Genomic DNA, 20343 nt, shown 5'->3' with positions numbered 1-20343 from the left:
AGTTAGCCAAAGACTTGTTCGGATAGGTTTCGGCATCTGCTAGCAGGGACAGGTCTCTTGTGTTGACGAGGTGGCCGAGTGGTTAAGGCGATGGACTGCTATTCCATTGTGCTCTGCATGCATGGGTTCAAATCCCATCCTCGTCGATTTCTTCTGCCTCTTCCAAGGAGGTATCTTGGTTTGCCTTTTCTATATTGTCAGCAGGTGCAGTGGATGCCCCAAGCAGAGATGTTTACCATCAGCAATCGTGAAGGAGGCAGCATGCCACAAATCAATCCGGAGATCTAGTTACATAGGTAGTAAGGTTGAACAGTAACTCACGTCCGACAAGTTCAACCAAGTGAGGGCTTTGCGTCTTTGAATGGGGTCATCCGGCGCTAGCACATTTCTAACATGTTTCTGCCGTATAAGAAAACATAACAAACATGGCATGCTTACCTACCCGCGATCCGCCGGTGTCACTAAGTGTACGTAGCCGCCGCTAGCTCCGAGGTGAGCTCATCTCGGGAGTGACAGCCCGCTCAGCCAATCACTGGCTCGTTTCAGAAGAAACTGCGGCTACAGACAGCGGGGGACACCGGCAATCGCATGGAGACACCGGCTGATCTCGGAGAGGGAAGCATAACATGATTGTTCTGTTTTCTTATATGGCGGCAAGATGTTAAAAAAGTGCTAGCGCCGGAAAACCCCTTTAATTTGTCCTGCATGGTGTTCCCCACTATCCTATTAGGTAGACAATGAAATTTCCACCTTTTGGGTCTTTAGCTAGTATCCATGCTAGTTTCCGCTGCTAAAAGAACCCTAGGGCAGCGTGGAAAAGAAGTGTAAGGTCAGCTAGGAGCAAAGGTCTCCTTTCTCGGAATAGAACGGCAAAAATTTGGTAGAAAGAAAGGCACTGCTGAGATTCGAACTCAGGATCTCCTGTTTACTAGACAGGCGCTATAACCAACTAAGCCACAGCGCCACATGCAAATGTTGCTGCGGAAAGTCAGAAAATGATACAGTGCGAAGCCATGATTTCGAATCACACAAACTCTGATGACTTTATGGAGCAAATGCTGCATTCTCTTTTTCTTCCTCTCAATGCATAAGACGGAATAAAGAGATTGAATGGATACCAGGAAAGCGCTATCATGAGTAAGAGCTAGGACGGGTCAATTTTTAAGCTCTGTGCATTGGTTCATCTTTGAACAAGTTTCCATTAGTATACGTGGGACATGACGTAGTGTAGGAGATGAGATTAGCTCCACTAAGCCAGTGCCTGAAAGACAACATTCAATGATAAAGCAGCCACAGACTTGTTCCAATTGTTTTCACAATCTAGCACCAGGTGAAATCACTTGATGTAGGCGGGGTGGCCGATTGGTTAATTCAATGGTGCTTGTTGCTATCCTGAAATGAAGCCAATGCCATTTCCTGCTCTTGGGCGTTTAGCCATTATGCAGACTTTTTCCCTTGCTCGGATTACCCTAGGTGTAGACGAGTTTGAGGTCAGCTAAGAGCGAGCAGCTCCTTTTAAAAAGAAAATGGCAAAAAAAAATTGAGAAGAAAGGTAGGCACTGCTGAGAGTCGAACTCAGGATCTCCTGTTTACGAGACAGGCGCTTTAACCAACTAAGCCACAGCGCCACAGGCCTCAGCCTGGGGAAGCCAGGAAAGGGGCTTAACTGCAGTGGCTGATTTACCGCCTTCAATGAAAAGTTAGCCAAAGACTTGTTCGGATAGGTTTCGGCATCTGCTAGCAGGGACAGGTCTCTTGTGTTGACGAGGTGGCCGAGTGGTTAAGGCGATGGACTGCTAATCCATTATGCTCTGCATGCATGGGTTCAAATCCCATCCTCGTCGATTTCTTCTGCCTCTTCCAAGGAGGTATCTTGGTTTGCCTTTTCTATATTGTCAGCAGGTGCAGTGGATGCCCCAAGCAGAGATGTTTACCATCAGCAATCGTGAAGGAGGCAGCATGCCACAAATCAATCCGGAGATCTAGTTACATAGGTAGTAAGGTTGAACAGTAACTCACGTCCGACAAGTTCAACCAAGTGAGGGCTTTGCGTCTTTGAATGGGGTCATCCGGCGCTAGCACATTTCTAACATGTTTCTGCCGTATAAGAAAACATAACAAACATGGCATGCTTACCTACCCGCGATCCGCCGGTGTCACTAAATGTACGTAGCCGCCGCTAGCTCCAAGGTGAGCTCATCTCGGGAGTGACAGCCCGCTCAGCCAATCACTGGCTCGTTTCAGAAGAAACTGCGGCTACAGACAGCGGGGGACACCGGCAATCGCATGGAGACACCGGCTGATCTCGGAGAGGGAAGCATAACATGATTGTTCTGTTTTCTTATATGGCGGCAAGATGTTAAAAAAGTGCTAGCGCCGGAAAACCCCTTTAATTTGTCCTGCATGGTGTTCCCCACTATCCTATTAGGTAGACAATGAAATTTCCACCTTTTGGGTCTTTAGCTAGTATCCATGCTAGTTTCCGCTGCTAAAAGAACCCTAGGGCAGCGTGGAAAAGAAGTGTAAGGTCAGCTAGGAGCAAAGGTCTCCTTTCTCGGAATAGAACGGCAAAAATTTGGTAGAAAGAAAGGCACTGCTGAGATTCGAACTCAGGATCTCCTGTTTACTAGACAGGCGCTATAACCAACTAAGCCACAGCGCCACATGCCACTGTTGCTGCGGAAAGTCAGAAAATGATACAGTGCGAAGCCATGATTTCGAATCACACAAACTCTGATGACTTTATGGAGCAAATGCTGCATTCTCTTTTTCTTCCTCTCAATGCATAAGACGGAATAAAGAGATTGAATGGATACCAGGAAAGCGCTATCATGAGTAAGAGCTAGGACGGGTCAATTTTTAAGCTCTGTGCATTGGTTCATCTTTGAACAAGTTTCCATTAGTATACGTGGGACATGACGTAGTGTAGGAGATGAGATTAGCTCCACTAAGCCAGTGCCTGAAAGACAACATTCAATGATAAAGCAGCCACAGACTTGTTCCAATTGTTTTCACAATCTAGCACCAGGTGAAATCACTTGATGTAGGCGGGGTGGCCGATTGGTTAATTCAATGGTGCTTGTTGCTATCCTGAAATGAAGCCAATGCCATTTCCTGCTCTTGGGCGTTTAGCCATTATGCAGACTTTTTCCCTTGCTCGGATTACCCTAGGTGTAGACGAGTTTGAGGTCAGCTAAGAGCGAGCAGCTCCTTTTAAAAAGAAAATGGCAAAAAAAAATTGAGAAGAAAGGTAGGCACTGCTGAGAGTCGAACTCAGGATCTCCTGTTTACGAGACAGGCGCTTTAACCAACTAAGCCACAGCGCCACAGGCCTCAGCCTGGGGAAGCCAGGAAAGGGGCTTAACTGCAGTGGCTGATTTACCGCCTTCAATGAAAAGTTAGCCAAAGACTTGTTCGGATAGGTTTCGGCATCTGCTAGCAGGGACAGGTCTCTTGTGTTGACGAGGTGGCCGAGTGGTTAAGGCGATGGACTGCTAATCCATTATGCTCTGCATGCATGGGTTCAAATCCCATCCTCGTCGATTTCTTCTGCCTCTTCCAAGGAGGTATCTTGGTTTGCCTTTTCTATATTGTCAGCAGGTGCAGTGGATGCCCCAAGCAGAGATGTTTACCATCAGCAATCGTGAAGGAGGCAGCATGCCACAAATCAATCCGGAGATCTAGTTACATAGGTAGTAAGGTTGAACAGTAACTCACGTCCGACAAGTTCAACCAAGTGAGGGCTTTGCGTCTTTGAATGGGGTCATCCGGCGCTAGCACATTTCTAACATGTTTCTGCCGTATAAGAAAACATAACAAACATGGCATGCTTACCTACCCGCGATCCGCCGGTGTCACTAAATGTACGTAGACGCCGCTAGCTCCAAGGTGAGCTCATCTCGGGAGTGACAGCCCGCTCAGCCAATCACTGGCTCGTTTCAGAAGAAACTGCGGCTACAGACAGCGGGGGACACCGGCAATCGCATGGAGACACCGGCTGATCTCGGAGAGGGAAGCATAACATGATTGTTCTGTTTTCTTATATGGCGGCAAGATGTTAAAAAAGTGCTAGCGCCGGAAAACCCCTTTAATTTGTCCTGCATGGTGTTCCCCACTATCCTATTAGGTAGACAATGAAATTTCCACCTTTTGGGTCTTTAGCTAGTATCCATGCTAGTTTCCGCTGCTAAAAGAACCCTAGGGCAGCGTGGAAAAGAAGTGTAAGGTCAGCTAGGAGCAAAGGTCTCCTTTCTCGGAATAGAACGGCAAAAATTTGGTAGAAAGAAAGGCACTGCTGAGATTCGAACTCAGGATCTCCTGTTTACTAGACAGGCGCTTTAACCAACTAAGCCACAGCGCCACATGCCACTGTTGCTGCGGAAAGTCAGAAAATGATACAGTGCGAAGCCATGATTTCGAATCACACAAACTCTGATGACTTTATGGAGCAAATGCTGCATTCTCTTTTTCTTCCTCTCAATGCATAAGACGGAATAAAGAGATTGAATGGATACCAGGAAAGCGCTATCATGAGTAAGAGCTAGGACGGGTCAATTTTTAAGCTCTGTGCATTGGTTCATCTTTGAACAAGTTTCCATTAGTATACGTGGGACATGACGTAGTGTAGGAGATGAGATTAGCTCCACTAAGCCAGTGCCTGAAAGACAACATTCAATGATAAAGCAGCCACAGACTTGTTCCAATTGTTTTCACAATCTAGCACCAGGTGAAATCACTTGATGTAGGCGGGGTGGCCGATTGGTTAATTCAATGGTGCTTGTTGCTATCCTGAAATGAAGCCAATGCCATTTCCTGCTCTTGGGCGTTTAGCCATTATGCAGACTTTTTCCCTTGCTCGGATTACCCTAGGTGTAGACGAGTTTGAGGTCAGCTAAGAGCGAGCAGCTCCTTTTAAAAAGAAAATGGCAAAAAAAAATTGAGAAGAAAGGTAGGCACTGCTGAGAGTCGAACTCAGGATCTCCTGTTTACGAGACAGGCGCTTTAACCAACTAAGCCACAGCGCCACAGGCCTCAGCCTGGGGAAGCCAGGAAAGGGGCTTAACTGCAGTGGCTGATTTACCGCCTTCAATGAAAAGTTAGCCAAAGACTTGTTCGGATAGGTTTCGGCATCTGCTAGCAGGGACAGGTCTCTTGTGTTGACGAGGTGGCCGAGTGGTTAAGGCGGTGGACTGCTAATCCATTGTGCTCTGCATGCATGGGTTCAAATCCCATCCTCGTCGATTTCTTCTGCCTCTTCCAAGGAGGTATCTTGGTTTGCCTTTTCTATATTGTCAGCAGGTGCAGTGGATGCCCCAAGCAGAGATGTTTACCATCAGCAATCGTGAAGGAGGCAGCATGCCACAAATCAATCCGGAGATCTAGTTACATAGGTAGTAAGGTTGAACAGTAACTCACGTCCGACAAGTTCAACCAAGTGAGGGCTTTGCGTCTTTGAATGGGGTCATCCGGCGCTAGCACATTTCTAACATGTTTCTGCCGTGTAAGAAAACATAACAAACATGGCATGCTTACCTACCCGCGATCCGCCGGTGTCACTAAGTGTACGTAGCCGCCGCTAGCTCCAAGGTGAGCTCATCTCGGGAGTGACAGCCCGCTCAGCCAATCACTGGCTCGTTTCAGAAGAAACTGCGGCTACAGACAGCGGGGGACACCGGCAATCGCATGGAGACACCGGCTGATCTCGGAGAGGGAAGCATAACATGATTGTTCTGTTTTCTTATATGGCGGCAAGATGTTAAAAAAGTGCTAGCGCCGGAAAACCCCTTTAATTTGTCCTGCATGGTGTTCCCCACTATCCTATTAGGTAGACAATGAAATTTCCACCTTTTGGGTCTTTAGCTAGTATCCATGCTAGTTTCCGCTGCTAAAAGAACCCTAGGGCAGCGTGGAAAAGAAGTGTAAGGTCAGCTAGGAGCAAAGGTCTCCTTTCTCGGAATAGAACGGCAAAAATTTGGTAGAAAGAAAGGCACTGCTGAGATTCGAACTCAGGATCTCCTGTTTACTAGACAGGCGCTTTAACCAACTAAGCCACAGCGCCACAGCGCCACATGCCACTGTTGCTGCGGAAAGTCAGAAAATGATACAGTGCGAAGCCATGATTTCGAATCACACAAACTCTGATGACTTTATGGAGCAAATGCTGCATTCTCTTTTTCTTCCTCTCAATGCATAAGACGGAATAAAGAGATTGAATGGATACCAGGAAAGCGCTATCATGAGTAAGAGCTAGGACGGGTCAATTTTTAAGCTCTGTGCATTGGTTCATCTTTGAACAAGTTTCCATTAGTATACGTGGGACATGACGTAGTGTAGGAGATGAGATTAGCTCCACTAAGCCAGTGCCTGAAAGACAACATTCAATGATAAAGCAGCCACAGACTTGTTCCAATTGTTTTCACAATCTAGCACCAGGTGAAATCACTTGATGTAGGCGGGGTGGCCGATTGGTTAATTCAATGGTGCTTGTTGCTATCCTGAAATGAAGCCAATGCCATTTCCTGCTCTTGGGCGTTTAGCCATTATGCAGACTTTTTCCCTTGCTCGGATTACCCTAGGTGTAGACGAGTTTGAGGTCAGCTAAGAGCGAGCAGCTCCTTTTAAAAAGAAAATGGCAAAAAAAAATTGAGAAGAAAGGTAGGCACTGCTGAGAGTCGAACTCAGGATCTCCTGTTTACGAGACAGGCGCTTTAACCAACTAAGCCACAGCGCCACAGGCCTCAGCCTGGGGAAGCCAGGAAAGGGGCTTAACTGCAGTGGCTGATTTACCGCCTTCAATGAAAAGTTAGCCAAAGACTTGTTCGGATAGGTTTCGGCATCTGCTAGCAGGGACAGGTCTCTTGTGTTGACGAGGTGGCCGAGTGGTTAAGGCGATGGACTGCTAATCCATTGTGCTCTGCATGCATGGGTTCAAATCCCATCCTCGTCCATTTCTTCTGCCTCTTCCAAGGAGGTATCTTGGTTTGCCTTTTCTATATTGTCAGCAGGTGCAGTGGATGCCCCAAGCAGAGATGTTTACCATCAGCAATCGTGAAGGAGGCAGCATGCCACAAATCAATCCGGAGATCTAGTTACATAGGTAGTAAGGTTGAACAGTAACTCACGTCCGACAAGTTCAACCAAGTGAGGGCTTTGCATCTTTGAATGGGGTCATCCGGCGCTAGCACATTTCTAACATGTTTCTGCCGTATAAGAAAACATAACAAACATGGCATGCTTACCTACCCGCGATCCGCCGGTGTCACTAAATGTATGTAGCCGCCGCTAGCTCCGAGGTGAGCTCATCTCGGGAGTGACAGCCCGCTCAGCCAATCACTGGCTCGTTTCAGAAGAAACTGCGGCTACAGACAGCGGGGGACACCGGCAATCGCATGGAGACACCGGCTGATCTCGGAGAGGGAAGCATAACATGATTGTTCTGTTTTCTTATATGGCGGCAAGATGTTAAAAAAGTGCTAGCGCCGGAAAACCCCTTTAATTTGTCCTGCATGGTGTTCCCCACTATCCTATTAGGTAGACAATGAAATTTCCACCTTTTGGGTCTTTAGCTAGTATCCATGCTAGTTTCCGCTGCTAAAAGAACCCTAGGGCAGCGTGGAAAAGAAGTGTAAGGTCAGCTAGGAGCAAAGGTCTCCTTTCTCGGAATAGAACGGCAAAAATTTGGTAGAAAGAAAGGCGCTGCTGAGATTCGAACTCAGGATCTCCTGTTTACTAGACAGGGGCTTTAACCAACTAAGCCACAGCGCCACATCACACTATCGCTGCGGAAAGTCAGAAAATGATACAGTGCGAAGCCATGATTTCGAATCACACAAACTCTGATGACTTTATGGAGCAAATGCTGCATTCTCTTTTTCTTCCTCTCAATGCATAAGACGGAATAAAGAGATTGAATGGATACCAGGAAAGCGCTATCATGAGTAAGAGCTTGGACGGGTCAATTTTTAAGCTCTGTGCATTGGTTCATCTTTGAACAAGTTTCCATTAGTATACTTGGGACATGACGTAGTGTAGGAGATGAGATTAGCTCCACTAAGCCAGTGCCTAAAAGACAACATTCAATGATAAAGCAGCCACAGACTTGTTCCAATTGTTTTCACAATCTAGCACCAGGTGAAATCACTTGATGTAGGCGGGGTGGCCGATTGGTTAATTCAATGGTGCTTGTTGCTATCCTCAAATGAAGCCAATGCCATTTCCTGCTCTTGGGCGTTTAGCCATTATGCAGACTTTTTCCCTTGCTCGGATTACCCTAGGTGTAGACGAGTTTGAGGTCAGCTAAGAGCGAGCAGCTCCTTTTAAAAAGAAAATGGCAAAAAAAAATTGAGAAGAAAGGTAGGCACTGCTGAGAGTCGAACTCAGGATCTCCTGTTTACGAGACAGGCGCTTTAACCAACTAAGCCACAGCGCCACAGGCCTCAGCCTGGGGAAGCCAGGAAAGGGGCTTAACTGCAGTGGCTGATTTACCGCCTTCAATGAAAAGTTAGCCAAAGACTTGTTCGGATAGGTTTCGGCATCTGCTAGCAGGGACAGGTCTCTTATGTTGACGAGGTGGCCGAGTGGTTAAGGCGATGGACTGCTAATCCATTGTGCTCTGCATGCATGGGTTCAAATCCCATCCTCGTCGATTTCTTCTGCCTCTTCCAAGGAGGTATCTTGGTTTGCCTTTTCTATATTGTCAGCAGGTGCAGTGGATACCCCAAGCAGAGATGTTTACCATCAGCAATCGTGAAGGAGGCAGCATGCCACAAATCAATCCGGAGATCTAGTTACATAGGTAGTAAGGTTGAACAGTAACTCACGTCCGACAAGTTCAACCAAGTGAGGGCTTTGCGTCTTTGAATGGGGTCATCCGGCGCTAGCACATTTCTAACATGTTTCTGCCGTATAAGAAAACATAACAAACATGGCATGCTTACCTACCCGCGATCCGCCGGTGTCACTAAATGTATGTAGCCGCCGCTAGCTCCGAGGTGAGCTCATCTCGGGAGTGACAGCCCGCTCAGCCAATCACTGGCTCGTTTCAGAAGAAACTGCGGCTACAGACAGCGGGGGACACCGGCAATCGCATGGAGACACCGGCTGATCTCGGAGAGGGAAGCATAACATGATTGTTCTGTTTTCTTATATGGCGGCAAGATGTTAAAAAAGTGCTAGCGCCGGAAAACCCCTTTAATTTGTCCTGCATGGTGTTCCCCACTATCCTATTAGGTAGACAATGAAATTTCCACCTTTTGGGTCTTTAGCTAGTATCCATGCTAGTTTCCGCTGCTAAAAGAACCCTAGGGCAGCGTGGAAAAGAAGTGTAAGGTCAGCTAGGAGCAAAGGTCTCCTTTCTCGGAATAGAACGGCAAAAATTTGGTAGAAAGAAAGGCGCTGCTGAGATTCGAACTCAGGATCTCCTGTTTACTAGACAGGGGCTTTAACCAACTAAGCCACAGCGCCACATCATACTGTCGCTGCGGAAAGTCAGAAAATGATACAGTGCGAAGCCATGATTTCGAATCACACAAACTCTGATGACTTTATGGAGCAAATGCTGCATTCTCTTTTTCTTCCTCTCAATGCATAAGACGGAATAAAGAGATTGAATGGATACCAGGAAAGCGCTATCATGAGTAAGAGCTAGGACGGGTCAATTTTTAAGCTCTGTGCATTGGTTCATCTTTGAACAAGTTTCCATTAGTATACGTGGGACATGACGTAGTGTAGGAGATGAGATTAGCTCCACTAAGCCAGTGCCTGAAAGACAACATTCAATGATAAAGCAGCCACAGACTTGTTCCAATTGTTTTCACAATCTAGCACCAGGTGAAATCACTTGATGTAGGCGGGGTGGCCGATTGGTTAATTCAATGGTGCTTGTTGCTATCCTGAAATGAAGCCAATGCCATTTCCTGCTCTTGGGCGTTTAGCCATTATGCAGACTTTTTCCCTTGCTCGGATTACCCTAGGTGTAGACGAGTTTGAGGTCAGCTAAGAGCGAGCAGCTCCTTTTAAAAAGAAAATGGCAAAAAACAAATTGAGAAGAAAGGAAGGCACTGCTGAGAGTCTAACTCAGGATCTCCTGTTTACGAGACAGGCGCTTTAACCAACTAAGCCACAGCGCCACAGGCCTCAGCCTGGGGAAGCCAGGAAAGGGGCTTAACTGCAGTGGCTGATTTACCGCCTTCAATGTAAAGTTAGCCAAAGACTTGTTCGGATAGGTTTCGGCATCTGCTAGCAGGGACAGGTCTCTTGAGTTGACGAGGTGGCCGAGTGGTTAAGGCGATGGACTGCTAATCCATTGTGCTCTGCATGCATGGGTTCAAATCCCATCCTCGTCGATTTCTTCTGCCTCTTCCAAGGAGGTATCTTGGTTTGCCTTTTCTATATTGTCAGCAGGTGCAGTGGATGCCCCAAGCAGAGATGTTTACCATCAGCAATCGTGAAGGAGGCAGCATGCCACAAATCAATCCGGAGATCTAGTTACATAGGTAGTAAGGTTGAACAGTAACTCACGTCCGACAAGTTCAACCAAGTGAGGGCTTTGCGTCTTTGAATGGGCTCATCCGGCGCTAGCACATTTCTAACATGTTTCTGCCGTATAAGAAAACATAACAAACATGGCATGCTTACCTACCCGCGATCCGCCGGTGTCACTAAATGTATGTAGTCGCCGCTAGCTCCGAGGTGAGCTCATCTCGGGAGTGACAGCCCGCTCAGTTAATCACTGGCTCGTTTCAGAAGAAACTGCGGCTACAGACAGCGGGGGACACCGGCAATCGCATGGAGACACCGGCTGATCTCGGAGAGGGAAGCATAACATGATTGTTCTGTTTTCTTATATGGCGGCAAGATGTTAAAAAAGTGCTAGCGCCGGGAAAACCCCTTTAATTTGTCCTGCATGGTGTTCCCCACTATCCTATTAGGTAGACAATGAAATTTCCACCTTTTGGGTCTTTAGCTAGTATCCATGCTAGTTTCCGCTGCTAAAAGAACCCTAGGGCAGCGTGGAAAAGAAGTGTAAAGTCAGCTAGGAGCAAAGGTCTCCTTTCTCGGAATAGAACGGCAAAAATTTGGTAGAAAGAAAGGCACTGCTGAGATTCGAACTCAGGATCTCCTGTTTACTAGACAGGCACTTTAACCAACTAAGCCACAGCGCCACATGCCACTGTTGCTGCGGAAAGTCAGAAAATGATACAGTGCGAAGCCATGATTTCGAATCACACAAACTCTGATGACTTTATGGAGCAAATGCTGCATTCTCTTTTTCTTCCTCTCAATGCATAAGACGGAATAAAGAGATTGAATGGATACCAGGAAAGCGCTATCATGAGTAAGAGCTAGGACGGGTCAATTTTTAAGCTCTGTGCATTGGTTCATCTTTGAACAAGTTTCCATTAGTATACGTGGGACATGACGTAGTGTAGGAGATGAGATTAGCTCCACTAAGCCAGTGCCTGAAAGACAACATTCAATGATAAAGCAGCCACAGACTTGTTCCAATTGTTTTCACAATCTAGCACCAGGTAAAATCACTTGATGTAGGCGGGGTGGCCGATTGGTTAATTCAATGGTGCTTGTTGCTATCCTGAAATGAAGCCAATGCCATTTCCTGCTCTTGGGCGTTTAGCCATTATGCAGACTTTTTCCCTTGCTCGGATTACCCTAGGTGTAGACGAGTTTGAGGTCAGCTAAGAGCGAGCAGCTCCTTTTAAAAAGAAAATGGCAAAAAAAAATTGAGAAGAAAGGAAGGCACTGCTGAGAGTCTAACTCAGGATCTCCTGTTTACGAGACAGGCGCTTTAACCAACTAAGCCACAGCGCCACAGGCCTCAGCCTGGGGAAGCCAGGAAAGGGGCTTAACTGCAGTGGCTGATTTACCGCCTTCAATGTAAAGTTAGCCAAAGACTTGTTCGGATAGGTTTCGGCATCTGCTAGCAGGGACAGGTCTCTTGAGTTGACGAGGTGGCCGAGTGGTTAAGGCGATGGACTGCTAATCCATTGTGCTCTGCATGCATGGGTTCAAATCCCATCCTCGTCGATTTCTTCTGCCTCTTCCAAGGAGGTATCTTGGTTTGCCTTTTCTATATTGTCAGCAGGTGCAGTGGATGCCCCAAGCAGAGATGTTTACCATCAGCAATCGTGAAGGAGGCAGCATGCCACAAATCAATCCGGAGATCTAGTTACATAGGTAGTAAGGTTGAACAGTAACTCACGTCCGACAAGTTCAACCAAGTGAGGGCTTTGCGTCTTTGAATGGGCTCATCCGGCGCTAGCACATTTCTAACATGTTTCTGCCGTATAAGAAAACATAACAAACATGGCATGCTTACCTACCCGCGATCCGCCGGTGTCACTAAATGTATGTAGTCGCCGCTAGCTCCGAGGTGAGCTCATCTCGGGAGTGACAGCCCGCTCAGTTAATCACTGGCTCGTTTCAGAAGAAACTGCGGCTACAGACAGCGGGGGACACCGGCAATCGCATGGAGACACCGGCTGATCTCGGAGAGGGAAGCATAACATGATTGTTCTGTTTTCTTATATGGCGGCAAGATGTTAAAAAAGTGCTAGCGCCGGAAAACCCCTTTAATTTGTCCTGCATGGTGTTCCCCACTATCCTATTAGGTAGACAATGAAATTTCCACCTTTTGGGTCTTTAGCTAGTATCCATGCTAGTTTCCGCTGCTAAAAGAACCCTAGGGCAGCGTGGAAAAGAAGTGTAAAGTCAGCTAGGAGCAAAGGTCTCCTTTCTCGGAATAGAACGGCAAAAATTTGGTAGAAAGAAAGGCACTGCTGAGATTCGAACTCAGGATCTCCTGTTTACTAGACAGGCACTTTAACCAACTAAGCCACAGCGCCACATGCCACTGTTGCTGCGGAAAGTCAGAAAATGATACAGTGCGAAGCCATGATTTCGAATCACACAAACTCTGATGACTTTATGGAGCAAATGCTGCATTCTCTCTTTCTTCCTCTCAATGCATAAGACGGAATAAAGAGATTGAATGGATACCAGGAAAGCGCTATCATGAGTAAGAGCTAGGACGGGTCAATTTTTAAGCTATGTGCATTGGTTCATCTTTGAACAAGTTTCCATTAGTATACGTGGGACATGACGTAGTGTAGGAGATGAGATTAGCTCCACTAAGCCAGTGCCTGAAAGACAACATTCAAAGATAAAGCAGCCACAGACTTGTTCCAATTGTTTTCACAATCTAGCACCAGGTGAAATCACTTGATGTAGGCGGGGTGGCCGATTGGTTAATTCAATGGTGCTTGTTGCTATCCTGAAATGAAGCCAATGCCATTTCCTGCTCTTGGGCGTTTAGCCATTACGCAGACTTTTTCCCTTGCTCGGATTACCCTAGGTGTTGACGAGTTTGAGGTCAGCTAAGAGCGAGCAGCTCCTTTTAAAAAGAAAATGGCAAAAAAAAAATTGAGAAGAAAGGTAGGCACTGCTGAGTGTCGAACTCAGGATCTTCTGTTTACGAGACAGGCGCTTTAACCAACTAAGCCACGGCGCCACAGGCCTCAGCCTGGGGAAGCCAGGAAAGGGGCTTAACTGCAGTGGCTGATTTACCGCCTTCAATGAAAAGTTAGCCAAAGACTTGTTCGGATAGGTTTCGGCATCTGCTAGCAGGGACAGGTCTCTTGTGTTGACGAGGTGGCCGAGTGGTTAAGGCGATGGACTGCTATTCCATTGTGCTCTGCATGCATGGGTTCAAATCCCATCCTCGTCGATTTCTTCTGCCTCTTCCAAGGAGGTATCTTGGTTTGCCTTTTCTATATTGTCAGCAGGTGCAGTGGATGCCCCAAGCAGAGATGTTTACCATCAGCAATCGTGAAGGAGGCAGCATGCCACAAATCAATCCGGAGATCTAGTTACATAGGTAGTAAGGTTGAACAGTAACTCACGTCCGACAAGTTCAACCAAGTGAGGGCTTTGCGTCTTTGAATGGGGTCATCCGGCGCTAGCACATTTCTAACATGTTTCTGCCGTATAAGAAAACATAACAAACATGGCATGCTTACCTACCCGCGATCCGCCGGTGTCACTAAATGTACGTAGCCGCCGCTAGCTCCAAGGTGAGCTCATCTCGGGAGTGACAGCCCGCTCAGCCAATCACTGGCTCGTTTCAGAAGAAACTGCGGCTACAGACAGCGGGGGACACCGGCAATCGCATGGAGACACCGGCTGATCTCGGAGAGGGAAGCATAACATGATTGTTCTGTTTTCTTATATGGCGGCAAGATGTTAAAAAAGTGCTAGCGCCGGAAAACCCCTTTAATTTGTCCTGCATGGTGTTCCCCACTATCCTATTAGGTAGACAATGAAATTTCCACCTTTTGGGTCTTTAGCTAGTATCCATGCTAGTTTCCGCTGCTAAAAGAACCCTAGGGCAGCGTGGAAAAGAAGTGTAAGGTCAGCTAGGAGCAAAGGTCTCCTTTCTCGGAATAGAACGGCAAAAATTTGGTAGAAAGAAAGGCACTGCTGAGATTCGAACTCAGGATCTCCTGTTTACTAGACAGGCGCTATAACCAACTAAGCCACAGCGCCACATGCCACTGTTGCTGCGGAAAGTCAGAAAATGATACAGTGCGAAGCCATGATTTCGAATCACACAAACTCTGATGACTTTATGGAGCAAATGCTGCATTCTCTTTTTCTTCCTCTCAATGCATAAGACGGAATAAAGAGATTGAATGGATACCAGGAAAGCGCTATCATGAGTAAGAGCTAGGACGGGTCAATTTTTAAGCTCTGTGCATTGGTTCATCTTTGAACAAGTTTCCATTAGTATACGTGGGACATGACGTAGTGTAGGAGATGAGATTAGCTCCACTAAGCCAGTGCCTGAAAGACAACATTCAATGATAAAGCAGCCACAGACTTGTTCCAATTGTTTTCACAATCTAGCACCAGGTGAAATCACTTGATGTAGGCGGGGTGGCCGATTGGTTAATTCAATGGTGCTTGTTGCTATCCTGAAATGAAGCCAATGCCATTTCCTGCTCTTGGGCGTTTAGCCATTATGCAGACTTTTTCCCTTGCTCGGATTACCCTAGGTGTAGACGAGTTTGAGGTCAGCTAAGAGCGAGCAGCTCCTTTTAAAAAGAAAATGGCAAAAAAAAATTGAGAAGAAAGGTAGGCACTGCTGAGAGTCGAACTCAGGATCTCCTGTTTACGAGACAGGCGCTTTAACCAACTAAGCCACAGCGCCACAGGCCTCAGCCTGGGGAAGCCAGGAAAGGGGCTTAACTGCAGTGGCTGATTTACCGCCTTCAATGAAAAGTTAGCCAAAGACTTGTTCGGATAGGTTTCGGCATCTGCTAGCAGGGACAGGTCTCTTGTGTTGACGAGGTGGCCGAGTGGTTAAGGCGATGGACTGCTAATCCATTATGCTCTGCATGCATGGGTTCAAATCCCATCCTCGTCGATTTCTTCTGCCTCTTCCAAGGAGGTATCTTGGTTTGCCTTTTCTATATTGTCAGCAGGTGCAGTGGATGCCCCAAGCAGAGATGTTTACCATCAGCAATCGTGAAGGAGGCAGCATGCCACAAATCAATCCGGAGATCTAGTTACATAGGTAGTAAGGTTGAACAGTAACTCACGTCCGACAAGTTCAACCAAGTGAGGGCTTTGCGTCTTTGAATGGGGTCATCCGGCGCTAGCACATTTCTAACATGTTTCTGCCGTATAAGAAAACATAACAAACATGGCATGCTTACCTACCCGCGATCCGCCGGTGTCACTAAATGTACGTAGCCGCCGCTAGCTCCAAGGTGAGCTCATCTCGGGAGTGACAGCCCGCTCAGCCAATCACTGGCTCGTTTCAGAAGAAACTGCGGCTACAGACAGCGGGGGACACCGGCAATCGCATGGAGACACCGGCTGATCTCGGAGAGGGAAGCATAACATGATTGTTCTGTTTTCTTATATGGCGGCAAGATGTTAAAAAAGTGCTAGCGCCGGAAAACCCCTTTAATTTGTCCTGCATGGTGTTCCCCACTATCCTATTAGGTAGACAATGAAATTTCCACCTTTTGGGTCTTTAGCTAGTATCCATGCTAGTTTCCGCTGCTAAAAGAACCCTAGGGCAGCGTGGAAAAGAAGTGTAAGGTCAGCTAGGAGCAAAGGTCTCCTTTCTCGGAATAGAACGGCAAAAATTTGGTAGAAAGAAAGGCACTGCTGAGATTCGAACTCAGGATCTCCTGTTTACTAGACAGGCGCTATAACCAACTAAGCCACAGCGCCACATGCCACTGTTGCTGCGGAAAGTCAGAAAATGATACAGTGCGAAGCCATGATTTCGAATCACACAAACTCTGATGACTTTATGGAGCAAATGCTGCATTCTCTTTTTCTTCCTCTCAATGCATAAGACGGAATAAAGAGATTGAATGGATACCAGGAAAGCGCTATCATGAGTAAGAGCTAGGACGGGTCAATTTTTAAGCTCTGTGCATTGGTTCATCTTTGAACAAGTTTCCATTAGTATACGTGGGACATGACGTAGTGTAGGAGATGAGATTAGCTCCACTAAGCCAGTGCCTGAAAGACAACATTCAATGATAAAGCAGCCACAGACTTGTTCCAATTGTTTTCACAATCTAGCACCAGGTGAAATCACTTGATGTAGGCGGGGTGGCCGATTGGTTAATTCAATGGTGCTTGTTGCTATCCTGAAATGAAGCCAATGCCATTTCCTGCTCTTGGGCGTTTAGCCATTATGCAGACTTTTTCCCTTGCTCGGATTACCCTAGGTGTAGACGAGTTTGAGGTCAGCTAAGAGCGAGCAGCTCCTTTTAAAAAGAAAATGGCAAAAAAAAATTGAGAAGAAAGGTAGGCACTGCTGAGAGTCGAACTCAGGATCTCCTGTTTACGAGACAGGCGCTTTAACCAACTAAGCCACAGCGCCACAGGCCTCAGCCTGGGGAAGCCAGGAAAGGGGCTTAACTGCAGTGGCTGATTTACCGCCTTCAATGAAAAGTTAGCCAAAGACTTGTTCGGATAGGTTTCGGCATCTGCTAGCAGGGACAGGTCTCTTGTGTTGACGAGGTGGCCGAGTGGTTAAGGCGATGGACTGCTAATCCATTATGCTCTGCATGCATGGGTTCAAATCCCATCCTCGTCGATTTCTTCTGCCTCTTCCAAGGAGGTATCTTGGTTTGCCTTTTCTATATTGTCAGCAGGTGCAGTGGATGCCCCAAGCAGAGATGTTTACCATCAGCAATCGTGAAGGAGGCAGCATGCCACAAATCAATCCGGAGATCTAGTTACATAGGTAGTAAGGTTAAACAGTAACTCACGTCCGACAAGTTCAACCAAGTGAGGGCTTTGCGTCTTTGAATGGGGTCATCCGGCGCTAGCACATTTCTAACATGTTTCTGCCGTATAAGAAAACATAACAAACATGGCATGCTTACCTACCCGCGATCCGCCGGTGTCACTAAATGTACGTAGCCGCCGCTAGCTCCAAGGTGAGCTCATCTCGGGAGTGACAGCCCGCTCAGCCAATCACTGGCTCGTTTCAGAAGAAACTGCGGCTACAGACAGCGGGGGACACCGGCAATCGCATGGAGACACCGGCTGATCTCGGAGAGGGAAGCATAACATGATTGTTCTGTTTTCTTATATGGCGGCAAGATGTTAAAAAAGTGCTAGCGCCGGAAAACCCCTTTAATTTGTCCTGCATGGTGTTCCCCACTATCCTATTAGGTAGACAATGAAATTTCCACCTTTTGGGTCTTTAGCTAGTATCCATGCTAGTTTCCGCTGCTAAAAGAACCCTAGGGCAGCGTGGAAAAGAAGTGTAAGGTCAGCTAGGAGCAAAGGTCTCCTTTCTCGGAATAGAACGGCAAAAATTTGGTAGAAAGAAAGGCACTGCTGAGATTCGAACTCAGGATCTCCTGTTTACTAGACAGGCGCTTTAACCAACTAAGCCACAGCGCCACATGCCACTGTTGCTGCGGAAAGTCAGAAAATGATACAGTGCGAAGCCATGATTTCGAATCACACAAACTCTGATGACTTTATGGAGCAAATGCTGCATTCTCTTTTTCTTCCTCTCAATGCATAAGACGGAATAAAGAGATTGAATGGATACCAGGAAAGCGCTATCATGAGTAAGAGCTAGGACGGGTCAATTTTTAAGCTCTGTGCATTGGTTCATCTTTGAACAAGTTTCCATTAGTATACGTGGGACATGACGTAGTGTAGGAGATGAGATTAGCTCCACTAAGCCAGTGCCTGAAAGACAACATTCAATGATAAAGCAGCCACAGACTTGTTCCAATTGTTTTCACAATCTAGCACCAGGTGAAATCACTTGATGTAGGCGGGGTGGCCGATTGGTTAATTCAATGGTGCTTGTTGCTATCCTGAAATGAAGCCAATGCCATTTCCTGCTCTTGGGCGTTTAGCCATTATGCAGACTTTTTCCCTTGCTCGGATTACCCTAGGTGTAGACGAGTTTGAGGTCAGCTAAGAGCGAGCAGCTCCTTTTAAAAAGAAAATGGCAAAAAAAAATTGAGAAGAAAGGTAGGCACTGCTGAGAGTCGAACTCAGGATCTCCTGTTTACGAGACAGGCGCTTTAACCAACTAAGCCACAGCGCCACAGGCCTCAGCCTGGGGAAGCCAGGAAAGGGGCTTAACTGCAGTGGCTGATTTACCGCCTTCAATGAAAAGTTAGCCAAAGACTTGTTCGGATAGGTTTCGGCATCTGCTAGCAGGGACAGGTCTCTTGTGTTGACGAGGTGGCCGAGTGGTTAAGGCGATGGACTGCTAATCCATTGTGCTCTGCATGCATGGGTTCAAATCCCATCCTCGTCGATTTCTTCTGCCTCTTCCAAGGAGGTATCTTGGTTTGCCTTTTCTATATTGTCAGCAGGTGCAGTGGATGCCCCAAGCAGAGATGTTTACCATCAGCAATCGTGAAGGAGGCAGCATGCCACAAATCAATCCGGAGATCTAGTTACATAGGTAGTAAGGTTGAACAGTAACTCACGTCCGACAAGTTCAACCAAGTGAGGGCTTTGCGTCTTTGAATGGGCTCATCCGGCGCTAGCACATTTCTAACATGTTTCTGCCGTATAAGAAAACATAACAAACATGGCATGCTTACCTACCCGCGATCCGCCGGTGTCACTAAATGTATGTAGCCCCCGCTAGCTCCGAGGTGAGCTCATCTCGGGAGTGACGGCCCGCTCAGCCAATCACTGGCTCGTTTCAGAAGAAACTGCGGCTACAGACAGCGGGGGACACCGGCAATCGCATGGAGACACCGGCTGATCTCGGAGAGGGAAGCATAACATGATTGTTCTGTTTTCTTATATGGCGGCAAGATGTTAAAAAAGTGCTAGCGCCGGAAAACCCCTTTAATTTGTCCTGCATGGTGTTCCCCACTATCCTATTAGGTAGACAATGAAATTTCCACCTTTTGGGTCTTTAGCTAGTATCCATGCTAGTTTCCGCTGCTAAAAGAACCCTAGGGCAGCGTGGAAAAGAAGTGTAAGGTCAGCTAGGAGCAAAGGTCTCCTTTCTCGGAATAGAACGGCAAAAATTTGGTAGAAAGAAAGGCACTGCTGAGATTCGAACTCAGGATCTCCTGTTCACTAGACAGGCGCTTTAACCAACTAAGCCACAGCGCCACATGCCACTGTTACTGCGGAAAGTCAGAAAATGATACAGTGCGAAGCCATGATTTCGAATCACACAAACTCTGATGACTTTATGGAGCAAATGCTGCATTCTCTCTTTCTTCCTCTCAATGCATAAGACGGAATAAAGAGATTGAATGGATACCAGGAAAGCGCTATCATGAGTAAGAGCTAGGACGGGTCAATTTTTAAGCTATGTGCATTGGTTCATCTTTGAACAAGTTTCCATTAGTATACGTGGGACATGACGTAGTGTAGGAGATGAGATTAGCTCCACTAAGCCAGTGCCTGAAAGACAACATTCAAAGATAAAGCAGCCACAGACTTGTTCCAATTGTTTTCACAATCTAGCACCAGGTGAAATCACTTGATGTAGGCGGGGTGGCCGATTGGTTAATTCAATGGTGCTTGTTGCTATCCTGAAATGAAGCCAATGCCATTTCCTGCTCTTGGGCGTTTAGCCATTACGCAGACTTTTTCCCTTGCTCGGATTACCCTAGGTGTTGACGAGTTTGAGGTCAGCTAAGAGCGAGCAGCTCCTTTTAAAAAGAAAATGGCAAAAAAAAAATTGAGAAGAAAGGTAGGCACTGCTGAGTGTCGAACTCAGGATCTTCTGTTTACGAGACAGGCGCTTTAACCAACTAAGCCACGGCGCCACAGGCCTCAGCCTGGGGAAGCCAG

At 46.9% G+C, this 20343-nt stretch overlaps 36 non-coding genes across 36 annotated transcripts; 12 read left to right on the top strand and 24 right to left on the bottom strand.

The window, feature by feature from the left end:
* Positions 1–64: 64 nt before the first annotated feature.
* Positions 65–146, top strand: TRNAS-GCU (transfer RNA serine (anticodon GCU)). The gene has a single exon. It is a non-coding gene; the product is annotated as a tRNA-Ser (tRNA).
* A 744-nt stretch (positions 147–890) lies between these two features.
* TRNAT-AGU (transfer RNA threonine (anticodon AGU)) lies at positions 891–964 on the bottom strand. Its single transcript has one exon. It is a non-coding gene; the product is annotated as a tRNA-Thr (tRNA).
* A 590-nt stretch (positions 965–1554) lies between these two features.
* TRNAT-CGU (transfer RNA threonine (anticodon CGU)) lies at positions 1555–1628 on the bottom strand. Its single transcript has one exon. It is a non-coding gene; the product is annotated as a tRNA-Thr (tRNA).
* Positions 1629–1762: 134 nt separating this feature from the next.
* On the top strand, positions 1763–1844 carry TRNAS-GCU (transfer RNA serine (anticodon GCU)). Its single transcript has one exon. It is a non-coding gene; the product is annotated as a tRNA-Ser (tRNA).
* Positions 1845–2588: 744 nt separating this feature from the next.
* Positions 2589–2662, bottom strand: TRNAT-AGU (transfer RNA threonine (anticodon AGU)). The gene has a single exon. It is a non-coding gene; the product is annotated as a tRNA-Thr (tRNA).
* Positions 2663–3252: 590 nt separating this feature from the next.
* Positions 3253–3326, bottom strand: TRNAT-CGU (transfer RNA threonine (anticodon CGU)). Its single transcript has one exon. It is a non-coding gene; the product is annotated as a tRNA-Thr (tRNA).
* Positions 3327–3460: 134 nt separating this feature from the next.
* On the top strand, positions 3461–3542 carry TRNAS-GCU (transfer RNA serine (anticodon GCU)). Its single transcript has one exon. It is a non-coding gene; the product is annotated as a tRNA-Ser (tRNA).
* Positions 3543–4286: 744 nt separating this feature from the next.
* TRNAT-AGU (transfer RNA threonine (anticodon AGU)) lies at positions 4287–4360 on the bottom strand. The gene has a single exon. It is a non-coding gene; the product is annotated as a tRNA-Thr (tRNA).
* Positions 4361–4950: 590 nt separating this feature from the next.
* TRNAT-CGU (transfer RNA threonine (anticodon CGU)) lies at positions 4951–5024 on the bottom strand. Its single transcript has one exon. It is a non-coding gene; the product is annotated as a tRNA-Thr (tRNA).
* Positions 5025–5158: 134 nt separating this feature from the next.
* Positions 5159–5240, top strand: TRNAS-GCU (transfer RNA serine (anticodon GCU)). Its single transcript has one exon. It is a non-coding gene; the product is annotated as a tRNA-Ser (tRNA).
* A 744-nt stretch (positions 5241–5984) lies between these two features.
* On the bottom strand, positions 5985–6058 carry TRNAT-AGU (transfer RNA threonine (anticodon AGU)). Its single transcript has one exon. It is a non-coding gene; the product is annotated as a tRNA-Thr (tRNA).
* Positions 6059–6656: 598 nt separating this feature from the next.
* On the bottom strand, positions 6657–6730 carry TRNAT-CGU (transfer RNA threonine (anticodon CGU)). The gene has a single exon. It is a non-coding gene; the product is annotated as a tRNA-Thr (tRNA).
* Positions 6731–6864: 134 nt separating this feature from the next.
* TRNAS-GCU (transfer RNA serine (anticodon GCU)) lies at positions 6865–6946 on the top strand. The gene has a single exon. It is a non-coding gene; the product is annotated as a tRNA-Ser (tRNA).
* A 744-nt stretch (positions 6947–7690) lies between these two features.
* Positions 7691–7764, bottom strand: TRNAT-AGU (transfer RNA threonine (anticodon AGU)). The gene has a single exon. It is a non-coding gene; the product is annotated as a tRNA-Thr (tRNA).
* A 590-nt stretch (positions 7765–8354) lies between these two features.
* TRNAT-CGU (transfer RNA threonine (anticodon CGU)) lies at positions 8355–8428 on the bottom strand. Its single transcript has one exon. It is a non-coding gene; the product is annotated as a tRNA-Thr (tRNA).
* Positions 8429–8562: 134 nt separating this feature from the next.
* TRNAS-GCU (transfer RNA serine (anticodon GCU)) lies at positions 8563–8644 on the top strand. Its single transcript has one exon. It is a non-coding gene; the product is annotated as a tRNA-Ser (tRNA).
* Positions 8645–9388: 744 nt separating this feature from the next.
* On the bottom strand, positions 9389–9462 carry TRNAT-AGU (transfer RNA threonine (anticodon AGU)). Its single transcript has one exon. It is a non-coding gene; the product is annotated as a tRNA-Thr (tRNA).
* A 591-nt stretch (positions 9463–10053) lies between these two features.
* TRNAT-CGU (transfer RNA threonine (anticodon CGU)) lies at positions 10054–10127 on the bottom strand. Its single transcript has one exon. It is a non-coding gene; the product is annotated as a tRNA-Thr (tRNA).
* Positions 10128–10261: 134 nt separating this feature from the next.
* TRNAS-GCU (transfer RNA serine (anticodon GCU)) lies at positions 10262–10343 on the top strand. The gene has a single exon. It is a non-coding gene; the product is annotated as a tRNA-Ser (tRNA).
* Positions 10344–11088: 745 nt separating this feature from the next.
* On the bottom strand, positions 11089–11162 carry TRNAT-AGU (transfer RNA threonine (anticodon AGU)). The gene has a single exon. It is a non-coding gene; the product is annotated as a tRNA-Thr (tRNA).
* A 590-nt stretch (positions 11163–11752) lies between these two features.
* Positions 11753–11826, bottom strand: TRNAT-CGU (transfer RNA threonine (anticodon CGU)). The gene has a single exon. It is a non-coding gene; the product is annotated as a tRNA-Thr (tRNA).
* A 134-nt stretch (positions 11827–11960) lies between these two features.
* On the top strand, positions 11961–12042 carry TRNAS-GCU (transfer RNA serine (anticodon GCU)). The gene has a single exon. It is a non-coding gene; the product is annotated as a tRNA-Ser (tRNA).
* Positions 12043–12786: 744 nt separating this feature from the next.
* TRNAT-AGU (transfer RNA threonine (anticodon AGU)) lies at positions 12787–12860 on the bottom strand. The gene has a single exon. It is a non-coding gene; the product is annotated as a tRNA-Thr (tRNA).
* Positions 12861–13451: 591 nt separating this feature from the next.
* On the bottom strand, positions 13452–13525 carry TRNAT-CGU (transfer RNA threonine (anticodon CGU)). The gene has a single exon. It is a non-coding gene; the product is annotated as a tRNA-Thr (tRNA).
* Positions 13526–13659: 134 nt separating this feature from the next.
* TRNAS-GCU (transfer RNA serine (anticodon GCU)) lies at positions 13660–13741 on the top strand. The gene has a single exon. It is a non-coding gene; the product is annotated as a tRNA-Ser (tRNA).
* A 744-nt stretch (positions 13742–14485) lies between these two features.
* Positions 14486–14559, bottom strand: TRNAT-AGU (transfer RNA threonine (anticodon AGU)). The gene has a single exon. It is a non-coding gene; the product is annotated as a tRNA-Thr (tRNA).
* Positions 14560–15149: 590 nt separating this feature from the next.
* Positions 15150–15223, bottom strand: TRNAT-CGU (transfer RNA threonine (anticodon CGU)). Its single transcript has one exon. It is a non-coding gene; the product is annotated as a tRNA-Thr (tRNA).
* Positions 15224–15357: 134 nt separating this feature from the next.
* TRNAS-GCU (transfer RNA serine (anticodon GCU)) lies at positions 15358–15439 on the top strand. Its single transcript has one exon. It is a non-coding gene; the product is annotated as a tRNA-Ser (tRNA).
* Positions 15440–16183: 744 nt separating this feature from the next.
* Positions 16184–16257, bottom strand: TRNAT-AGU (transfer RNA threonine (anticodon AGU)). The gene has a single exon. It is a non-coding gene; the product is annotated as a tRNA-Thr (tRNA).
* Positions 16258–16847: 590 nt separating this feature from the next.
* On the bottom strand, positions 16848–16921 carry TRNAT-CGU (transfer RNA threonine (anticodon CGU)). The gene has a single exon. It is a non-coding gene; the product is annotated as a tRNA-Thr (tRNA).
* A 134-nt stretch (positions 16922–17055) lies between these two features.
* On the top strand, positions 17056–17137 carry TRNAS-GCU (transfer RNA serine (anticodon GCU)). Its single transcript has one exon. It is a non-coding gene; the product is annotated as a tRNA-Ser (tRNA).
* Positions 17138–17881: 744 nt separating this feature from the next.
* Positions 17882–17955, bottom strand: TRNAT-AGU (transfer RNA threonine (anticodon AGU)). The gene has a single exon. It is a non-coding gene; the product is annotated as a tRNA-Thr (tRNA).
* Positions 17956–18545: 590 nt separating this feature from the next.
* TRNAT-CGU (transfer RNA threonine (anticodon CGU)) lies at positions 18546–18619 on the bottom strand. Its single transcript has one exon. It is a non-coding gene; the product is annotated as a tRNA-Thr (tRNA).
* Positions 18620–18753: 134 nt separating this feature from the next.
* TRNAS-GCU (transfer RNA serine (anticodon GCU)) lies at positions 18754–18835 on the top strand. Its single transcript has one exon. It is a non-coding gene; the product is annotated as a tRNA-Ser (tRNA).
* A 744-nt stretch (positions 18836–19579) lies between these two features.
* Positions 19580–19653, bottom strand: TRNAT-AGU (transfer RNA threonine (anticodon AGU)). Its single transcript has one exon. It is a non-coding gene; the product is annotated as a tRNA-Thr (tRNA).
* Positions 19654–20244: 591 nt separating this feature from the next.
* Positions 20245–20318, bottom strand: TRNAT-CGU (transfer RNA threonine (anticodon CGU)). Its single transcript has one exon. It is a non-coding gene; the product is annotated as a tRNA-Thr (tRNA).
* Positions 20319–20343: the final 25 nt, after the last annotated feature.

Source organism: Dendropsophus ebraccatus, unplaced genomic scaffold, assembly GCF_027789765.1.
Source record: "Dendropsophus ebraccatus isolate aDenEbr1 unplaced genomic scaffold, aDenEbr1.pat pat_scaffold_661_ctg1, whole genome shotgun sequence".
NCBI classification, from domain to species: Eukaryota; Metazoa; Chordata; class Amphibia; order Anura; family Hylidae; genus Dendropsophus; species Dendropsophus ebraccatus.
This window is presented reverse-complemented; position numbering and strand designations above follow the sequence as displayed.